Here is a 23,262-nt window from a genome sequence, read left to right as displayed (position 1 = left end):
CATCGTACCCAAACATGCTCCGATGGGGACCAAACTTTGCAAGCATGTGGGGGTGGGTCCCCCCCACACGCTTGCAAAGTTTGGTCACAATCAGAGCATGTTTGGATTGGCAATCGGCGCCTAGTGCGGGTTTTTCAAGTCTCTTGGTGCTTAAGAGGCCATGGAAAATCCGGGCCTTCCCCATACCATCGTACCCAAACATGCTCCGATGGGGACCAAACTTTGCAAGCATGTGGGGGTGGGTCCCCCCCACACGCTTGCAAAGTTTGGTCCCCATCGGAGCATGTTTGGATTGGCAATTGGCGCCCAGTGCGGGTTTTTCAAGTCTCTTGGTGCTTAAGAGGCCATGGAAAATCCGGGCCTTCCCCATGCCATCGTACCCAAACATGCTCCGATGGGGACCAAACTTTGCAAGCATGTGGGCGTGGGTCCCCCCCACACGCTTGCAAAGTTTGGTCCCCATCAGAGCATGTTTGGATTGGCAATCGGCGCCCAGTGCGGGTTTTTCAAGTCTCTTGGTGCTTAAGAGGCCATGGAAAATCCGGGCCTTCCCCATGCCATCGTACCCAAACATGCTCCGATGGGGACCAAACTTTGCAAGCATGTGGGGGTGGGTCCCCCCCACACGCTTGCAAAGTTTGGTCCCCATCGGAGCATGTTTGGATTGGCAATTGGCGCCCAGTGCGGGTTTTTCAAGTCTCTTGGTGCTTAAGAGGCCATGGAAAATCCGGGCCTTCCCCATGCCATCGTACCCAAACATGCTCCGATGGGGACCAAACTTTGCAAGCATGTGTAGGTGGGTCCCCCCCACACGCTTGCAAAGTTTGGTCACAATCAGAGTATGTTTGGATTGGCAATCCGCGCCTAGTGCGGGTTTTTCAAGTCTCTTGGTGCTTAAGAGGCCATGGAAAATCCGGGCCTTCTCCATACCATCGTACCCAAACATGCTCCGATGGGGACCAAACTTTGCAAGCATGTGGGGGTGGGTCCCCCCCACATGTTTGCAAAGTTTGGTCCCCATCGGAGCATGTTTGGATTGGCAATCGGCGCCCAGTGCGGGTTTTTCAAGTCTCTTGGTGCTTAAGAGGCCATGGAAAATCCCGGCCTTCCCCATGCCATCGTACCCAAACATGCTCCGATGGGGACCAAACTTTGCAAGAATGTGGGCGTGGGTCCCCCCCACACGCTTGCAAAGTTTGGTCCCCATCAGAGCATGTTTGGATTGGCAATCGGCGCCCAGTGCGGGTTTTTCAAGTCTCTTGGTGCTTAAGAGGCCATGGAAAATCCGGGCCTTCCCCATGCCATCGTACCCAAACATGCTCCGATGGGGACCAAACTTTGCAAGCATGTGGGGATGGGTCCCCCCCACACGCTTGCAAAGTTTGGTCCCCATCGGAGCATGTTTGGATTGGCAATTGGCGCCCAGTGCGGGTTTTTCAAGTCTCTTGGTGCTTAAGAGGCCATGGAAAATCCGGGCCTTCCCCATGCCATCGTACCCAAACATGCTCCGATGGGGACCAAACTTTGCAAGCATGTGGGCGTGGGTCCCCCCCACATGCTTGCAAAGTTTGGTCACAATCCGAGCATGTTTGGATTGGCAATCGGCGCCTAGTGCGGGTTTTTCAAGTCTCTTGGTGCTTAAGAGGCCATGGAAAATCCGGGCCTTCCCCATACCATCGTACCCAAACATGCTCCGATGGGGACCAAACTTTGCAAGCATGTGGGGGTGGGTCCCCCCCACATGCTTGCAAAGTTTGGTCCCCATCGGAGCATGTTTGGATTGGCAATTGGCGCCCAGTGCGGGTTTTTCAAGTCTCTTGGTGCTTAAGAGGCCATGGAAAATCCGGGCCTTCCCCATGCCATCGTACCCAAACATGCTCCGATGGGGACCAAACTTTGCAAGAATGTGGGCGTGGGTCCCCCCCACACGCTTGCAAAGTTTGGTCCCCATCAGAGCATGTTTGGATTGGCAATCGGCGCCCAGTGCGGGTTTTTCAAGTCTCTTGGTGCTTAAGAGGCCATGGAAAATCCGGGCCTTCCCCATGCCATCGTACACAAACATGCTCCGATGGGGACCAAACTTTGCAAGCATGTGGGGGTGGGTCCCCCCCACATGCTTGCAAAGTTTGGTCACAATCGGAGCATGTTTGGATTGGCAATCGGCGCCCAGTGCGGGTTTTTCAAGTCTCTTGGTGCTTAAGAGGCCATGGAAAATCCGGGCCTTCCCCATACCATCGTACCCAAACATGCTCCGATTGTGACCAAACTTTGCAAGCATGTGGGGGGTGGGTCCCCCCCACATGCTTGCAAAGTTTGGTCCCCATCGGAGCATGTTTGGGTACGATGGTATGGGGAAGGCCCGGATTTTCCATGGCCTCTTAAGCACCAAGAGACTTGAAAAACCCGCACTGGGCGCCGATTGCCAATCCAAACATGCTCTGATGGGGACCAAACTTTGCAAGCGTGTGGGGGGGACCCACCCCCACATGCTTGCAAAGTTTGGTCCCCATCGGAGCATGTTTGGGTACGATGGCATGGGGAAGGCCCGGATTTTCCATGGCCTCTTAAGCACCAAGAGACTTGAAAAACCCGCACTGGGCGCCAATTGCCAATCCAAACATGCTCTGATTGTGACCAAACTTTGCAAGCGTGTGGGGGTGGGTCCCCTCCCCATGCTTGCAAAGTTTGGTCCCCATCGGAGCATGTTTGGGTACGATGGCATGGAGATTTTCAACAAACAATATGATAGCCAAAGTGTTAAAAAATATAATAAAATCAAGAACATCAACTAAAATGTAATGATACTCAATAATGAGAAAACTCATAATGATATAAACATCAAATAAGTACATCAGAATGAAAATGAGCTACCCCAGCTAGTCTGAGGTTAGTCACTGCCCAAAAATCTAAGTACAATGTAAGTGAGCTAACCCAGCTAGTCTGAGTTTAGTCACTATCAAGATAGAGATCTAGTCAGCAGCACCCTCTCTAGCTCTCAACTGCTCTAGAATGCTCTCATGGTCATCCACTCGAAGCCGAAAACGAGGGTGAGAACTGTGTTTTCGGCTCTGTACTCGAACAAGAGTGAGTCTGGTAGCAACCACTAGATGAGAGAACTGAAATGCCTCTAACTCCCACTTCCACTGCTGGAACTCAAGACTCCCCCGATGAAGTCGAATCTGCTGGTAGAACCGGCCTGCCACAATCATGCTATGGGCGTCATAAGAAAACCCATGATCATCCACTGTATCCTGGTCAAGCATGCACTTTGGCCTAGTGCAACTCATCAGATAGTAGTCTACTCCCTCGCTATTTCCCTCACTGGCAATAACAGCAAATACATCACCCTCCTGTAGCAAATCTATCAGGTCATCATAACTGACCATGAACGCAGGACCTGTGTGCTCATCAGACACCACTGGATGTGAAGGATGCTCGGGGGAGAGGAATGTCTGTATCCATGCATCTGCCCATCCTCTCGAGGCACAATGTGACCAATCGCCATCCATACATGCTCCACAGAAGCATGCAAACCGTCGTGTGTAAATCGTGGGGGCCGCCATGCACGTGCTCCTGATGGAATGTAAGCCCAAGGTGCCAGGTACTGTGTCACAATCATGGGAGGCTCTGCGGTCAATCGTGCCACCATCCACATGCCAAAAAAATCTCCTGACAATCCGAGCATCACGTCTGGGGTACGATGATGCTGCACTCCCACACAAATGTTGGGAGCACCACTCGACTACGTGGCCCGCATCTCTGAACCGCTGAGCATCCTGTCGCAGCTGATGACGCCTCAAGGCACGTTTCACACACGCGCCTGCACCATCATGCTCACCCTTCCCGTTGACCAGTCTCAAAGAATGACCAAATCACTGGGATACTAGACTGCACATGCCACCTATAAATCCATAAAAGATAGTCTTAGTTATTGTTTTCTTTAAGATGTTCTAGTGAATTTAGTTTAATTTGTAAATGTAAGAAAGCCATAAGTACAACCTGTAGAGCCAATAGAATTGACGTGATGACTTGAACTGTGCGCCATAACCATCCGACCAAACCCATCGCTGGACATGTCTGATCCCACAATCTCCTAAAAAATCGTCATGGAGACGAAAACAGTGTTGCACAAAATGTGCATCATGTGAACGATCATCACTGATATAGAAATGATACTCTCGAATAATGACACGGGTCTCGGGGGTACTCGCTATCCCATCTACATGAGCCTCTGCATGTCGATAGCTAATGTGGACCAAAATAGCAACCTGGTGAGGGAAGCAATACATACGTTTAGGACACAAAAAATCAATTAAGTAATGAAGCTCAAACATAAAACAAATATTACAAAATATAACCATTACCTGCTCTGAGAAGTAATACTCAGATTGTATCTCCTGAAAAGGTGTGAAAGTGTAGTTCTCTGCAAAATCAATCACAGAGACGACCACACCAATAGGAAACTCTGCTAGGCATGCTCGGAACTGACGATCCTACCACTTGGCACAATGACTGTGCCGTATGTAGGGGTAGATCTGCTCCCTAAATGTGGCTGTGAAGTGACAACGTGGTGTATGTTTGTCCACGAGCTGCAACTTCCTGGACTGTCCACCACTCTGGAGCTGGTGTGTCACATACTCATAACGTTGCCATGCCACTATCTCTTGGTCACTTGCATCAAGATCTACCATCTGTAGATGTGCAAGTGAACCACATGATGTGCAATTGCTCTCCACACAAGGCATCCTATGGAACTGGGCATCCTCCGTGCGTGCACACAAAAGAGAGTGGATGAAATCACGTGGACTACGAGGCAACTCTCTATGCCCACTAAGAGAACGGAACACATCATAAAAAAGATTGAACTCAACATGGTAGCGACAACAACATGTGTCACGCTGACGTGAGTACCTCACAAACCAAGGCTTACACCCCTCAAATGACCTTTGCCCAATTTTAAGCTCTGGATACGAAGCCACAAACTGAGAATACAACTCAGTTTGGGACATTTCAAGAAAGCAAGCACCGTGCTCAATGAACACTCCTCTTGTCACTCTCTTACGCAAAGCTTTCTTGAAAACTGGCGATGCACGATAATTCTCCTCCCAAAAACTTTCTATCAAGGTTCTAGTGGTTTCATCTAGTAGGCGATCATGCCTAGCTACACGACCACTACTCGCCCACATAGCACCAACCTCATTGGCATCTAAACTTTGTCGCCTAATAGACCCAACTCTAAGTGCGTGTGGTGCTATGGAAAGGATGCGAGATGTGGCACTAACCTTACCCTTCATTTGGGAGCTACTTATGGCTGCCACAATAGCCCGTCGAGCAGCCAAAGCGTCCGCAGAGTTCCTCTTCTTGTTAACTATATAGAAATGACGAACACTTTGTAGCACCGCCATGCCAGCTCTCCTCTCTCTTCGACCTCCAATGTCGAAAAGCGCCCTGCAGTTGGCCATGTTGGGCAGATCAATCAAAGCATCAAGCACACATGCCTGTGATGAAGACGTGAGGTCTTTGAAATAGGATTGGAAGATTGCATGGGCACGACGATGTGCCCCTGACTTTGATAGTTCTTTCCTATCCACACGAAGGGCGCCCAAAGGAGGGGGGGTGGGTTCTTGTAGAAGAGAGGACTCAAGAAGGGCGGGTTCATGTGGATTATCTAAACTAAGGGGTAGTGGGGGGGAAGAGGGCGAAGGGAGAGGAAGTGGAAGAGGAGGAGCAAGGCTTGGATCATCGCCAACGGAAGGTGTTGCTCGTTGACGTGCTCTCCACTCTCTCTTTCTCTCACGAGCTACCCTTCTCCTCTCCTCCTCTTGAACTTGGTGGATGGGGGGGAGTCTAGTCCTATCACGTTTCCGACTCCTACGACTTTGAGAACCCATTCTCAAGGAAGCTAAGAGAGAAAATATTATAAGGGCTCAATGATGGGATAGTACTACAGATAAGTGTGGGATAGTACTAGAGATGTGTGATTATATAGGAAAAATAGGTTATCCACTTCAAATCTCACTGGATTTCCTATCTAAGATTGATTGGATAACTAAGATAAACATAAAGATATTTAAAGATAAACTATTATCCACTTAAAAATTAATATTATTTATAATATTTATTAACAAGTCTAAATATTTATCATTACCAGATATATAAATATATCTTTAAAGAAATCTTTTATTTTATAATTATATAACTGCTTTTTTTAAATAATGTATTTTTTTCATATTTTATTCAAAGGTTTATTCTACATAAAAAATTTTCAAGAAATATAAAAATAAAAAATTTATTTTTTTTAAAATTAATAATATGATCTTTAATAATATTTTTATTGATCTAATCCCAAAATATAATCCTTTTAAATTAGTGATTTTAAATTCTTTTATTTAATAAGTTACATATATTTTATTATATAAATTTCTATATTCTATTTTTCTAAATTACTAAATTAACTTTTCCAAAAATATGTTTTTGAAAAAAGAGGGGAGGTGGGAAGGAGATGCCACGTGTCACAAGCGTGCATGACACGTGGCATTCTCTTGACATGTGGCACTATTATGGTTGATGTGGCAATTCCTGATGTGGCATGCCATGTCACCATGTGCGAGGTGGCATGCAAAGGTGGCAAGATGATGTGGCATTAATGATGACTAGGATGATGAGGTGGGGAGTCAACTAGGTTGACCATGTTGACATGGAGGGTGGAGGTGGCAAGCTGAGGTGGCAAGCTGCTTATGTGGATCCTCTCGATGCTCACGTGGACATAAAGTGGCATGCATATATAAGGTTTGGGCCTACCCAAGCCTCACACATGGAATGAAACCTAAGCTGTGAAGTTTACCAAGCCTAGATTTCCAAACCTAACTAGGATTGGTTTTAGACTTGAAAAGGGGAGAGTGGACACAATATGGGAATTTTCACTTGGGAGGATTGAAAATGGACCTTCCCATACTCAAATCAAGCCAAATTTTTTTTGATAAATTCATGGCAACAAGAGTATTGATCCCTTGAGTTTTTAGATTGAAAGATTCAATATTTTATTTTCTAGAATTAAATTACTCTTGATTTAATGGGCCTCTAACAGTCATAATAAATTTTCCAAAGTAAATCTACAAAAATCAAACCGTTAGATTTGTAATTTTATCTTATACCCACATTATACTAATCTTTCCCAATCTAATCATCACTAGATCCATACAATTTGAGCATTTTAAATGGTAGATGTGGTGGGAGGATAAAATAGTATGTTTTTTAACAATTCTAATATCTTTTAAATAATATAGAAAATAGTAGAACACATCAAAAATTACTCGATAAATCAAGTTAAGCTCTATGTTATTTGTATTTGTGATATGCAAAGTGGGAACATCGTATGAGTAATAATGTAAAAGTTATAGGCAATTTACTCACATTCACTATACCTATCTAAACCTAGGACAGGGCCTGTATACAAACTTGGTTCCCAAAGAAAAGGGGATTTGCAATTATTGGATATTCGATCAGATTATAGTTTTAGGTGCCCAAATTTGCATATGATGTTTCATTAGAAGACCTTGAAGTGAAACTCCTTGGCTAACTATGAGAGATTGGCTATTCTTCTTGAAAAAATGCCTGTTTTTCAGCTAAAGCCAAGGGCGCCCACGACATGAAACTAGATAACCTCATCTTGCAACCACCCTTCAATGGATCTCAAGAAGATTGCCACCATTGTGGAATGACCAACTCCCATTTCTGTTAGAGAAGTTCAATATATTTGTGAAGAATATCTTCAAGTTACATGCTATGCCTAAAAGTATAGTATCAGATAGAGATTCTCGATTCACTTCAAATTTTTGGCAGGCATTCTTTAAAGCTGTTGGGACATTACTTGATATGAGCACTGCGTATCATCCTCAAAGTGATGGGCAAACAGAAAAGAGTGAATCAAATCTTGGAGGATATGTTAAGAATGTATTGCATTGATAAACTTGGAAAGTGGGATGGATACTTACATATGGTGGAATTTGCATACAATAGTAGTCCACAGTCTACTATTGGAATGTCTCCATGCAAAGCATTATATGGGCAAGATTACATGTCACCTGTATTATGATATCATCTTATTGTTGGGTAGGTTGAGACAAGTAAACAGATGCTTGATGAAATGGAGATGCTGACAAGAGACATAAGGGAATGCATAAGAATCGCTCAAAGTCGTCAAAAGAGTTATGTAGACAAGAGAACACAGTCAAGAGAATTCATCAATGAAGGTGAAATGGTATTCTTAAAGGTGAAACCAAAGAAGAGTACTTTAAGAATTGGGAAGTTTAAGAAATTGGCACCTAGATATGCAGGACCTTTCAAGATACTTAAGAGGATTGTAACACAAGCTTATCACCTACAACTTCCAAAAGGAGTTAAAGCACATAATGTATTTCACATTAGCTTATTGAATAAGTATGTGGCTGATCCAAATAACTTATTGGGTGATAGTACAAGAGTGAAGTGGGCAATTTTGAGATAGAACCAGAGGCATATTTGGATTGCAGGGTTAAGAAGGTTAGACATTAGGACATAGTCGATCTCTTAATAAAATGGAAGACATATCCAGTTGAAGATGCCACTTGGTTGTCCGAGGATCATATGAGGACTCACTATCCTCAGATCATGCGTTGAGGACAGCACTCTTTTTTTAACCCGAGGAGAATGTAACATACTCATATGTACGTATTTATAGATCCATTTGATTCAGTGATTTTTAGCATTTATATTCAATGTTGAATAGTAGGAAATACTTAGACGACATAAAAGATTAAGTATGGTCACAAATTTAGTAATTTAGATATGTCAATTTTGGGACTTTTTATGCATGTTTTGGGGTGTCATTTGTATGCGATTTCTATTCTATACTGAACCATGTTAGATAATGTATAAGAGGGTCATAGTGAGTGGTTTAGCCTAAAGGAAACTCATATGGGCATTTACATAATAAATATAACCACAACAAGCACCCGAAACGAGACCCGAACACCAATTTGACCCTTAATTTTTAGTAATGGCCTCGCATGAGGGTGTAGATAACTTTATTTGTCAGAGAGGCAAATTAAAGAAATTTAGTTCATCACAGGATGAATAAATTTTGAGTTCACATAATTGGGAGATTACGCATGGGGTGGCCGGTATAACGAATCCAACAACACTTTCTAGTGTTTTTCTTTTTAACGTATCTTCTCTAATTTGGTTCGACCACATGTTTTTAGGAAATATTTTATATCTTTGATGATTTTTTGCATGATAATCTACTAATTCTCGTGGGTTTTTTTGGGGCTTCTTCCTAAGTCTTGAGGATTTTCTGTGCAGGATCGAAAGAGAGCGATTTTGAAATTCGGGCCGGTCATCCTTACACAGGGAACGTCGGATAGAGATTGTGATTTATGCCCTCTGGGAACCATTTGGTAGAACCCAGAGTCGACGAGATTTACTAGAGGCATACCCGACATAGCTGCGATGTTTAGAGTGGTGGTTGGGTGGACGGGATTTGGAGAAAGGCCCTATTGGATAGATCTTTTGTTGGTGATTCTCTCTATGATTTTTAGATTTTTGTATTGACGAATATTACTGTTACTTTGGATTTTACAAATGAATATGATTTTCTGAAGTATGAGTGATTTTGTTTTCTGTATGATTTGAAAACTTTTGTGTTAGAATATAGAACAGAATTTTGGTACGTTTCAAGGGTCCACTCACTTTTTGAAAAAGTTACCACTATTTCTAGAGTCCATTCTCATTTTTGAATTTTTTATGTGTGTGATTCCTTAGACCACTTGCCTTTTTTATGTGGTCCCACACCTCTCTCTTCACCAAATTTGGAAAACGTGGGTATAAGGGACCCTAAAATTAGGATTTTTTTAAAAATTTAAAAATTTAACATTTTTTAATAAAAAATGGTTCCCTTAATCATATGTAACCACTAAAAGTACCTTTTCAAGGTCATTTTCAGTCAATAACTACCTCTTTCAAGCCCTATATCTTTTCCATCATAACTCATGCATATGTATGTGGTCCCACACCTCTCTCTTTCCCAAATTTGAAAAACGTGGGTATAAGGGACCCTAAAATTAAGGTTTTTTAAATTTTTCAAATTTAACATTTTGTAATAAAAAAAGGGTCCCTCAATCATATGTAACCCCCAAAAGTACCTTTTCAAGGTCATTTTCAACCATAACTACCTCATCTTCCTTTAATCATCCTTTCATCTTACTTTAATCCTTCTTTCATTTTGCTGACCTGATCCTCCTTTAGAAGATATTACTAACACAAGAAAATGTAAGATAGATCTTTATATTCATATAAAAGAGGAATATGCATCAATCAAATGTCCTTACATAAGACAACCATTGGATAATGTATCCACTTCTTTACTTAGGACTCAGGGAAAGAAACATGTAGACTTATGGGTTGATGGTGCACTCTATCCATGTAACCCATTAACCTTAGATAACCAACTATTTCACTGATGTGACTAGCTAGTATAGTACGTCACATTGGTGATGGGGAAAATGGTCTTCTTGGATATTGCAAACGTCTAACGGTCTGTGGTGGCAGGGCTTACATGCAACATATATACACATCAAATTTGCATCTTAAATAAAATATTGAAGATCTAACAAACCTAGTGCAAAATTTAGAGAATAAAAATAATAAAAAGGAGATACAAATCAAGGAACAAGAGAAAGAATTAAATAAGATTAGAGTCAAATTAGATCATTTGAAGAAAACCCCAGTTGGTGGAAGGAAACACCAAAAAGAGCTATAAGAAATTAATAGCTTGCAATAGGCAATAATGCTAGGAAAAGCCGAATCATGGCAAGGTGAATAAGAGTAATTGAGTGTTGAATAATTTAAATAAGAGTTCTACGATTAACACTTTTCTTCAACGTTTACATTTCATGAACTTTTTAATTGATACATCGGCAGGGAATACATAAACTTATACCCAGAGTCTTTTGAAAGCTTGCATTAGGAAGAAAGACATGTTGGCTATTGTTCATGATCCCAATTACAAGGGATTTCATGATGTTTTGATGAAAGAAATCACGAAGGACATTGAGGGTATTTTGAGTGCAAATGATATTTAAAGTGCTTGTGATGAAGCAAGTATAAGTCGCAAGGGCTATGAGTCCATCCATGCCATCACAAAGGAGGCTCTTCATCATAAGAGAGAAAAAAAAGCCACTTTCTTCCACCTTCATACAAAGTTGCATTGGCAAAGAAGACAAACAATGCACATGCAAGATCACTTGTCAGTCCGGTGAGTATTTCCATGTAAAGGGAATAAAAGTTTTGAAGGACAAATCAAAGGGTGATATTAAAGTGGATTACGATGCCTTGAGCAAAATTTTTATGGATTTGAAGAGGCTTCAATAAGAAATAATCAAATTTTATAAAGTCTTTGAAGAAGGTTAGTATGATTTAAACTTTCTTATTCATGGTGAAAAATCAAATAACACGTATATCTAATCATGTGTTGCTTCATGATTCTAGAGTCAGTGGTCTCTTTCATATTGAAGCTAGATGAGTGGCAAATTGTCAAAGGGCACAGACTGAAAAGAATGGGACTTACACTCATGACTGAGGCAATGGCACATGCAAAGGACAAGGACAAGGTGCCTTCTTTTAGTGTTTAATCTAAAAAAGAGAATTATGGTTAGGAGCTTTTGAGGTGCGAAAGGAGAACCATGAAATGCTAGAGTGGATGCTTCAAAGATGTCCTTGGATTGTTGAAGTCATCAAGAAAAAATAAATGGTGATGAATAACTTGAAGTTCCAGGTGTGGGTACCTTTGTAGTGGATTGGCATTTAGCAAGAGATTTGAAAACGATCAAATGTATGCTTGGTTGTGACATAAGTTCTACCTCTTTACTTCCTTATCCTCTATGAATGAAGAAATCAAAGCAAAAGTGTAAGAAAGAAGATGAATTGTGATGGATTGATAGTCATGTCATGCAACTTGGAAGAACCACCAGACAGGGATGCCAATGATCCTACATGGAATCCCATTATTTCATTCCCATGTGAAAAAAATCACTTCTGCACATTACATGCCATGATAAGAATATTTGATAAGTTGATCAAATTACACATTCACTTTGCATCCACTTTGAAGTTGGATGCTTGATCCATGGAATCCATTTCCAAAGTGGAGGATCTACTCAACTCTCTAGGGGTGCATGGAGGCAACATCAAAATAGTGAAAGATGCAAAGATATCTAGAGATAATAACGTTGTGGCACAATAAGTATCAATGTATGGAGTAAAGATTAGGTATTGTTTGCATAACATGTCGACGAAAAACTCCAAAGCAAGATGAGAGTTGTGGAAAGAGTTATGAAAGTGTACTAGTAACTGTGACAAGGATGCAAGTCTTCGTAATAAGTGTACAAAGGTTTGGGATTATTTTGACAAGATGGTGTCGATCATGCTGTTCAGTACTACCAATGCTGAATAGCGAAGCATATTAAAGACAATAGCCATCGAGTTTACTCAATTAGTCATTGATAGTTGGGGGACAATATCAATCGCCCATTACATGTACATTTTTGTTATTATCTCGGGAGGTTCACCTCTAAGAAATTTTATGTATCACCTATTTTTAAGGGGTATTAAAAAAAACCCTTATGCTTACATACTTTATGAATAAAATGACCCCTTTTTCTTCATAAACTTACGTTTTGTTTTTTCAAAATTGGTTTTTAAACCCCCTCTGTTTTTAAACCCCCTCTTTTAAATGTAATTCCAGATGTAAATTTTTTGAAATAATATACCCCTTTTGATGAACTCACGTGCTACATTTAATAATTTTTAGGTGAACCCCCCAAGGTTATTATCAAGTTGTTACAATCTATATGTATTTATAATTACTTACACAATTTCTTGTTTCGAGCATATTGTTTATGCTCATGGATCTTATTATTTAGAAAATTATGGTTTCCTCAACATGTGGAGCATCCAAGGGATGGAAGCGTCACATTATAGGGAAAAGGGCATCTATTTCAAGAACACTCTTGATGGTGGAGGGGTGACACGAACAAATTACCTCATTGAAATGTTTGATTGGTTTTTCCGATACACATTGAGTAGAATCTTTTTAAAGGAGAAAGCAAAGGCATCTCAAATTGCAAAAGCAGCCCAACTCCACAAAATGAAGGAAACCAATAAGGCTAAATGGAACCAAAGTAGTGGGCCAACATGCCATGCTGCATGGCATGCTACAATGGTTAGAAAGGAAAAATTTTGGGTGAAACAACATTAAATTGAATGGACATTAAGTTTTTTTATGGTTTCACACTAAATTTTCATTTTTAACAAATTGACCTAATGTTCATGTGCCTATAATAAGACTCTATAGCCTCATTTTTGTCTTTTCAATTTCACTCTTCTCACCCATGGCTCGAACTAAGAATATTGTGCATGTAGAGTACCTCCTCGTCCTGCTAGGAATGTTGCTATTGGTACTAGAAAGCATCATCACTCACGATCCTGATAGCACTAAATAGTCAACTAATAGTAGTGAGCAGGAATAGGACTAGGGTCCTCCACCATGGGTAGGACAAAATATTCCACCTCCTCGAATGCAGCGTGCTAGGAAGACCCTCCCTACCAATATGGGTCTTCTTCCAACATGAGAGGAATTCCAATGAGTAGGAGGAGGACAAGGAGGCTCTATAACACTACAACACATCGAAAGCATAACAGCATATTTTAGCATCGTTTTTGGAAGAAAAATATTGGGGGTTTTCAAAATGCTCAGCAGCGATCTATTGCTGCTCTGTAGCACTTTTTCGCTGCTAGGCAGCGCTTTTAGTAGTGCTTTTTCACTGTTTAGCAATGCAATATCACTACCCAGTAGCGTTTTTTCACTGTCGAATAACAAAAAAGTGCTACTCATCCTCAGCAGCGTCTATAGGTAGCAAAAAATCGTTGCTATACTATAAAAATATCTCGCTTTTTTGTTGCTTTTTTGCCACTACGTAGTTTTATCTTTTAAATACAATAAACTTGTACTCTGAGTTTTATTTTTTACAGGTTTTGGCCTTGTCTATCACTTCTACCTCTCCTACCCTATCCTCCTCAAGCTCAAGGAAGGTATGCTTGTTTTTTTCTTTCATTTCCTATGCAAACAATCTTTCCATTAAAGCTTTCTTGTGAGTATTTCCCTTCTCTTTCTTCTCTTTTAAGTTTTTCTTTTCTTCTTTTTTCCTTCTCATTGAATCTTGATTCTAATCCTAGCTTCTAAATAGAAACCCTCATAAAGAGATTTGATGGAGAGTTCTCCATCAAAGATCTCTATTGTGTTTTCCATTTAGAAGCTAGGGTTAAGGTTAAGTTATAATGAGAAGGAAAAAAGAAAGATTCAATAAGTTAGGGCTAAATCTTTCATTAAGATTTTTATTAAGATTAGGGTTTTGTATATGCTTTCTGTTAAGATTACGGTTACTAATACTTCTTTTCTTTATTTGGTTTGATTTTATAGGTTATCCACACATACAAGCCTCATAAGGTAAGAGATCTCTCTCTTTTATGTTTCATCTCTTATGTTTTTACATGTTGTAGGGTTTGTAAGTTTTAGGATTTGTTAGTTTTTCTCCCCTACATGGATAGCATAGCTCCTCTCTAGAGGTGTCTGTATGCCTTAACCTCATGTATGAGGCTGGTGCACAAAGCTTATGCATTAGCCTTATGCATAAGCCTCATACATAAGGGTAGTGCATAAACCTCGTGCATTACTAAATGTATAAGCTTCATGCATGAGGCTTATACAAAAGGTTTATGCATGAGACTTTTGTATAAAGCCTCATGCATAAGTCTCATGTATAAAGCTTATGCATTAATGATAAGCCACTATGTATAGCCTTATACATAAGCTTATGCATTAATGATAAGCCACTATGTATAGCCTTATACATAAGCTTATGCATGATGCTTATGTATTAGCCGTATGCATAAGCATTATGTATAATCCCATATGCATAAGCCATGTATAACGCCATATGCACAAGTCTTATGTATAAAGCTTATGCATATGGCTAATGCATAAGTTGGATACATAAGCTTTATGCATGATGTTTTATGCATAAGCCACATACATGAGGCTTGTGTATTAAGTTTATCCATATGGCTAATGCATAAGACTCATGTATGGCTAATGCATAAGACTCATGTATGCGACGGCTTATGCATGAGGCTTATGCAGGCTACGAATGCGTAGCCTTGTCCAAGCTATGAATGCTATGCATAAGCCTTATGCATAGTATGCTTGAGCCTTATGCATAAGGCTTATGCATTAGGCGAGTGCTACCTAGGCATGCACGTAGCTACCGGAATACACCAGAAGCCCCCATTACATTCCAGGGTGCTACCTATGCATGCCAGTAGCTACCTAAGCATGTTGGGTAGCTTCCTAAGCATACTAGGTGCTTCCGATGCATGCCGGGTGCTCTCAATGCATGCCGGTAGCTTCCAACACATGCTAGTAGCAACCTATGCATGCCTATAGCTTCCTATGCATGTCGATAGCTTCCTACGCATGTCGGGTACTATCAATGTATACCGGGTGGTTCCTACACATGCCGGTAGCTTCCTATGCATGCGAGTAGCTTCTTATGCATTCTGGGTGCTACCGATGCATGCCGGGCGCTTCCTATGCATGCTGGTAGCAACTAATGCATACCCGTAGCTTCCGACACATGCTGGTAGCTTCCAATGAATGTTGGGTGCTTCTGATGCATGCTGGCTGATGCATGCTGGGTGCCTCCTACGCATGCCGGTAGCAACCTACTCATGCCAGTAGCAACTACGCATGCCAGTAGCTTCCAACACATGTTGGTTAGCTTCCAATGCATATCAGTTAGCTTCCAACATGCTGGTAGCAACCTACGCATACCGGTAAGCTTCCTACGCATGTCGGTAGCTTCCTACACATACCGATTACCTTAAGAGAAAGGAAATACTCATGAGAACGCTTTCATGGAAAGCTTGTTAAGCTTCAGGAGGATCGGGTAGGAGAGGTAGAAGTGATACATAAGGCATAAATCTACAAAAAACCTCAGAGTACAAGTTTATTGTATTCAGAAGATAAAACTTTGCGATGGAAAAAGAAGCAACAAAAAAGTGAGATATTTTTACAATATAGCAGCATTTTTTTCATTGCTATATATGCTCCTCATCGAGTAGCGATTTTTCACTGCAGTAGCGAAAAAACGCTATGGAGTAGCAACAAATTGTTGCTCAACATCATTAAAACCCCCGATATTCTTTCCCGAACACGCTGTTAAAAAACATTGTTGTTCTCCTGATGTGTTGTAGTAGTGGAAGAATTAAGTAAATTATAAGAAGAGGTGTTATGTGAAAAGCGACTCCCAATACGTCTTGATCATAAAGAACAAGATAATTAAAGTATTTTCATGATCTATAATTTAGAATGTATGCAAAAATGGATTGAAGAGAACGACGAAGAATGGCAAGAAAATATGCGAAGAACATCAAAGAGGCAACATGTGACCCCCACCATGTCAATGACATGGATACAAAAGAGAATAAAAAAGGAGCAAGAAGAAGGTGCGCAAGTTATGCGTGAGGAGTTTGAACTCAGTCTCAGGTGTGACAAGCAGGTAAGATATGGCATGGTCCATACTTCCAATAATCTATATGTGTACTTTTGTGATGTTAATATTCTCTACACTTGTGATTTTAGGTTCGGGCATATAGCAGTATGTAGGCCTATGGACAATATCTTCGAGTCAAAAGGATTTATGATATGCATCTTACTCAAGACTCATGCATTGTTGCATCATTTCAACAACAATCTCGTGTAAGTGCCCGTGACAATCTCGTGTAAGTGCCCGTGACATGCACCTTGTTGATGAGGAGGTAGAGCTTGTAGGAGTTGTAAGCACACGATGGATGTTTTGGGTTAAAGGATTCATGGGAGTCCTGAAGGGTTTTGTGCATCAAATGGAAAGACCTAAAGAATCTATTGGCAGAGGGATGGTTGCATCATGAGTGCATGTACTATCTCTCTAAGTACTTGAAGCTTATTGATGAGGAGGCTCCCCCTGTTTAGATGGTAGAAGAATCAAGTAAAATATCAAAAGAGATGTTATGTGGAAAGAGACTCCCAGTATGTCTTGATCACGATGAACGAGAGAATTAAAGTATTTTCATGATCTACAATTTAGAATGTATGCAAAAATGGATTGAAGAGCTGAAGAAGAATGCAAAAATGGATTGAAGAGCTGAAGAAGAATGCAAATATGGAAAGAACATCAAAGAAGCACCAGGTGACCCCCATGATGTCAATGACACAGGTACAAGAGCAAATAAAAAAGTTGCAAGAAGAAGGTGCACAAGTTACGCGTGAGGTGTTCAGGCTCAATCTAGGGTGTGACAAGGAGGTAAGATATGTCATGGCCCATACTTCTAGTATTCTATGTGCATGCTTTTGTGATGTTAATATTCTTATGGTTGTGATTTTAGATTCAGGCATATAGCAGTATGTTGGACAACATCTTCGAGTGAAAAGGATTGATGATATACGTTTTACTCAAGACTTGTGCATTGTTGTATCATTTCAACAATAATCTCATGCAAGTGCCCGATGTGAGACAAACCTTGACAATGACAAGCTAGGTTATGTTGGGGATATAGAGAGAATATATGAGGTTACTTATCATTTTATGAAACAAGTATAGTCTAACTAGATATTGCTTTATTCTCTCACATGTTGGTGTATTCATTATTATAGGTCATTTTGAAGGCTCGCTAGTTCCATACACAATACAGAGGCAAAGATTCTACCGTGAAAAGAGAGCCCATGGGTCTTTGGTCTATCGACTCCTCCAAGTTGCTAAATTCAAGAAAATAACCTTATCTTCTTCCAATGCAAGCATTCTTTTACAAGAAACTAGATGGCAATCGATGGTGGCAAATTGTGCAAGTCAATCCTTGAGGTTGACAATTTTTTGATAGCACAATGGCCTCCTTGCTCAAGGATAGTGGCCATATTGACATCCAAGAAGATACATGAGGAGGAGTGTACACATCGCGATCTCAACGTGAGGGTGATTTCTCAAGGAGATAGACTAGGACCATCTAATGTGAATGAGAATTGGAAGGAGGAAGACGAGGGCGAGGGGGGTAAGGACATCCGTGAGATTAGTATTGAGTAGGTAATTGAGCTTGTAACATCAACTTTTCCTATACCACTTGGGTTGGACCTAACTAAAGAGGAACTATAAGAAGCTAGCAGAGGACAATGATGAACCACTCTTTTATAGACATTTTTTTCGCGTCTAGTCCTTGAAACTCAGGTTTAATCTTACTATTCCCCTAGTTTCAATGTGTCACATGATTACCATGTCAAACTCACTAGAGAGAAAGAATCAATCAAAGACTACATCAACAGAGTGAGATACCTCCACTCGATGTGCTGACACTGATAAATTCTCTCATGAATGAATAGCTAACTCGAAGATTCCTAGAAGGAATAATTACATCAACCTTACACAATGCCTTCTTGTACTTTGATAAACAACTAACTAGAAGATTACTAGAAGAAATCCTTAACTCAACCTTACACAAGGCCTTGTACTCAAAAAATATAAAAACTTTGCACCATGTTATAGGAGTGCCATAGATTTAGACATAGATTTGGACAATAACTTCATATGGGAACTACTTCAAGGAATCTCCCTAAAGGAACCCCATGTAAATCATCACTTGGCACATTGCCTTCAAAGTTCGAGGACATAAAGAGAAAGAACCACAAGTTGCACCACCAATAGTAGAAGACCTAGTAAGCTACACTCATGCAACATATGATTGAGTAATGGAGAGTAAGAAAAGATAACATGGGACAACCACGTCTATAACCTAGATGTGAGTTAGTCTGGTGTTCAATATGTTGTGCTAATCACACATGCATGGAATGCCCCCACCAAAGACCTAGACAAGGAAGGAGGAATATGTTGTGCATACTGCATGAGGGAAAGAAACCACAATATTACCCATTGCTTACAAGAATCATCCCCAAAGGTAGCCAACCACTTAGACTAGATCCATCTATTCATCACTTAGCTTTGCCACCAGCAAGTCCCATGCTTACTAACACACCTCACCCAGGGTAGTACACATATTTTAAAAAGGTGTATTAAGAATTCCATCATTACTCCTACTACCTCCACCAATGTTGCAACAACCACCCATTCCCTGTGAGTGACCCCCCATGAACCAATTAACCTTAATAGAAATACCTGAAGGGAAGAAAGACGGAATAGGGGAGGACACTATCTACCTGGAATCCCTAGAGGCTTAGAGTCCCCAAGGTCAAATTTGTAATCACTACATTCAAGACAATGGTAGTATCTACCTATTCTATATAGCCCCATTGTAATCTAATAGAGGGAGAGACATCAATACCTTAGGATCTTGCATGTAATTAGTGCTATCATTGCAAGGGACCTCATTGGGTGGCAAAGTGTCCTATGAAGAAGGCTATGCCACAATAACCATCCCACTCGAAAAGGGCTTATACACATTCAACATACCATTACCCGTCCTGATAGCTATGTAAGTGATAATGGACACACCTCGCGAGACAAGACTCACCACCTTCCTCTCCTTCTAAGTCCAAATTTCTATCCGCTCCTTATTTTGATGCAAGAAAGCCCAAGTCTATGGAAGGACATAAAGGATTGGAAAGACTAAGAGTGGATATAGAAGAACAACCACCTTACGACTCCTCAGATGAGTCCAAATGCTAACGAACCCATGAGGGATGAGGCAATTCACCAAGCTCGTATAGGTGAAAAAATTAGGCCACTACTTTGAAAGAGATGACATGAATGCCATCCTTCTAGTAAAATATAAGGATGACAAGACATTTCACGAAGCTTATACATGTGAATAAATTAGGCCAATACTTTGAGATTCATGACATGAATGCCATCCTTCCAGTAAAATATAAGGATAGTCAGCCATCCTCAATGGAAGGGCTAGAGTCTACATTATTACTAAGAAGTGTTAAGAAAAGTGGGGGAAACCTTCACTTGACACTATACCAACCCTAAAAATTAAGCTTGTTAATGTTGCCATAACAAAATCCATGGGGCTTTTGCACAATCTAAGAATCAAGAGCTTTGCTCTAAGTTTTCACCACTCTTTTATGGTAATGAACTTATCTCAATATCCCAACTCTTATGACTACATCCTAGAGAGAGGCCAGAATGGTTCATGACTGGGACACATACCATCTTTGGGTGAAATCATATTCAAGGTAACAAAATAGCATGCCCATGGAAATGCTAGTTAAAGGGTGCACTCAGCTCATTTCCAGTTGTATTTTTCAATTTCAAATTACCTTTTTTAAAGTGCACTATTTGGCACCTTTCTTCTCACTCCACGTAAAAATCATTGTTGCCACATTTAATTCTTCTGTAACCCACGTCTTCTCCCTCAGATGGAGTTCTCCTACAATGCATGTTCTCCTTCCTTCTAATTCAAACCACTCTTCTATGACAACGAGTGTGTTGTCTTTCTCCCATAAAACAATCTCTACCTTACATCACACTCTCTTTCCTGTCTAACAAATTCTAAGTTGAGACCATTGTACTGTCTTTCTTAATCTGGTTCAAAGAAACTAGTGTCCTATCTTTGGGCTAGTTTGCACACAGGTTGGGATTGCATGTTTGGATGCAACCGAGGCGGGAAGAAGGTTTCGAGACTGCTATAGCTGAGGGAAAAAACTACTTTCTCACGTCAAATAAACTTTGAGTTACCACTGTGTGTCACATACACATTGCTTTATTTTGTTCCCTCTCCCATCAAAATATGGAGAATAGAACTTCTTTTTCGACAATAGTGTTTGAAGAAGGTATCTATTTCATATGTACTATTAATAGCTCTAACGTTACATTTGATGGTAAACCTCATTTTTACCAAACTGCAAGATTTCAAATATCTGGATATCCAAGAAGCCATTTCAATAAGAAGGGTCTTGAATCACGAGAGATCATTAGACAATACAAGGCTAGGAAGAAGACGGAACAACAAGAACGAAATAAGCGCAAAAGGGAGTCGACTATGTTGGAGGTGGATGAATCCATGAAGCAACAAATAGTTCGTGATAGTAAAGTTCTTCACTGAGAGGACAGTGGGCATGGCGAAACAAGCTAAATGTGAGATATTTGATCAAGTTTTGCAACACCTTGTAGTGTTGGGGTTCCATGATTAGCCAAATAGAGAACAAAGTGAATTGCAATCAACACTAGCAAATGTGCGTAATACATTGACTGTTTTGTTAAGCAGCCAACAAGCAAAGAAGAGTTCTTTCTTAAGAAAAGTACATGGACGACTCTCATGAATTGTACTCACAGCAACTACCCATTGCTAAGGTCGCCAAAGTTCTGCAAGTTTCCAGGCATTCCTTGTACATCGCAAAAAGTAGCATGAAGTCTCTGATAAATGATGGTGACCGCTTATTCTCATTGAAATAATTCTTGAGGCTTCCTTGTTGCAATGCCATAACGGATGAAATCAAAGAACTTGTAGTCCTTTTGGGAATCTGAAACACGTGTCTCCCCCAACAAGAAAGATGTCTACAAAAAAGAATCGGACGAAACTGTTACATCAAGCATCCGATCCATCTTCTTGATCAGCCTCAAGTTTATAAACCTTGTTTACTAGTTACATGTGCTAACTATCATAGTACATTCACTATCGATAAATGCAGGCTAGCTAGAACAATAAATGATGCTAAGTAACTTACATTCATGCTTGTTAGCATAGTTAGATGGTACGAATGGAAGAAGTTAATCTTCCTCTGCTTGACTCATTAATGCTAACTAGCATACATGTATGCTAGTTAGCACACTCATCAATGCTGACCAACATACTTGATTGCTTGTTAGAACACTAAATCATATTAACTAGCATCCCTTCATGCTAATTAGCATAACTACATGTTGGTTAGCATGCTTACATGCTAGTTAGCATATATGCATACGTGTTAGAACACTAAATCATGCTAAGTAGCATACCTATATGCTAATAATTACTGTACTTGTATGCTAACTAGCATAATTGCATGTTAGTTAGCATACCTACATGCTAGTTAGCATACCTGCATGCTTGTTAGAACACCAAATCAAGCTAACTACCATACATGCATTGCTAATTAGCACATTCATAATTCTAACTAGCATAACTACATGTTAGTTAGCATACATGCATGCTAGTTACCATACTTGCATGCAATTTAGCATATTGCATGCTTGTTAGAACACTAAATCATTGCTAACTACTACCATACCTGCATGCTAATTAGCACATTCACAATTCTAACTAGCATAATTGCATGTTAGTTAGCATACTTACATACTAGTTAGCATGTTGTTTGCTTATTAGAACACTTAATTATGATAACTACCATACTTGCATGCTAATTAGCACATTCATAATGCTAACTATCATAACTGCATGGTAACTAGCATACCTACATTCAAGTTAGAAATAGTAAATCATGCTATTTAACATACGTGCATGCTTGTTAGCACACTCAAGTATATTAACTAGCATACCCACATGCTAATTAGAATAGTAAATCATGCCAACTAGCATACCCACCAATGTAGACTTATTCATTCATGTTTGTGGATGCTTTGTTCTTATTTTGTAGGTTGAGTTGTTTCAAAAATTAAAAGTTGCTCATCCTGATTGCAATCTTCAATTATGCTTACTAGCATATAGTTACCATAGTCTCCTATGATAATTAGACTAGCCATATTCTAACAAGCATACTCATATGCTAAGTAGCATAGTTATATTCTAATAAAAAATTGGCTAGATACTAGTTAACACAGGCTAATTGTGTGCTAACTAGCATAGTATATGCTTTTTAGCATATAATTAGCATAGTCTTCTATGCTAACTAAAATAGCTATATGCTAACCAAAAGAGTCATTTGCTAACTAAAATAACATAGATATGCTAACCAAAAGACTCATATGCTAATTAGCACACTTGTATGCTAAGTCTTTTATGCTAACTAAAATAGCTTATGCTAACGAGAAGGGTCATATGCTAATTAGCATAGCTATATGCTAATTAAAAGCTATGCACACCTCTTAGCATAGACTGTGCTAGGTATACGCTAACAAGCATTATCATATGCTAATTAGCATAGTTGTATGCTAATTAGTATATGATCAAAAAGGACTGTTAATT

This window comes from Cibotium barometz, chromosome 29 (assembly GCF_041138505.1).
Source record: "Cibotium barometz isolate CiBa-2024 chromosome 29, ASM4113850v1, whole genome shotgun sequence".
NCBI lineage: Eukaryota > Viridiplantae > Streptophyta > Polypodiopsida > Cyatheales > Cibotiaceae > Cibotium > Cibotium barometz.
The sequence above is the reverse complement of the archived record's forward strand: the minus strand, read 5'-3'. Positions refer to the sequence as shown.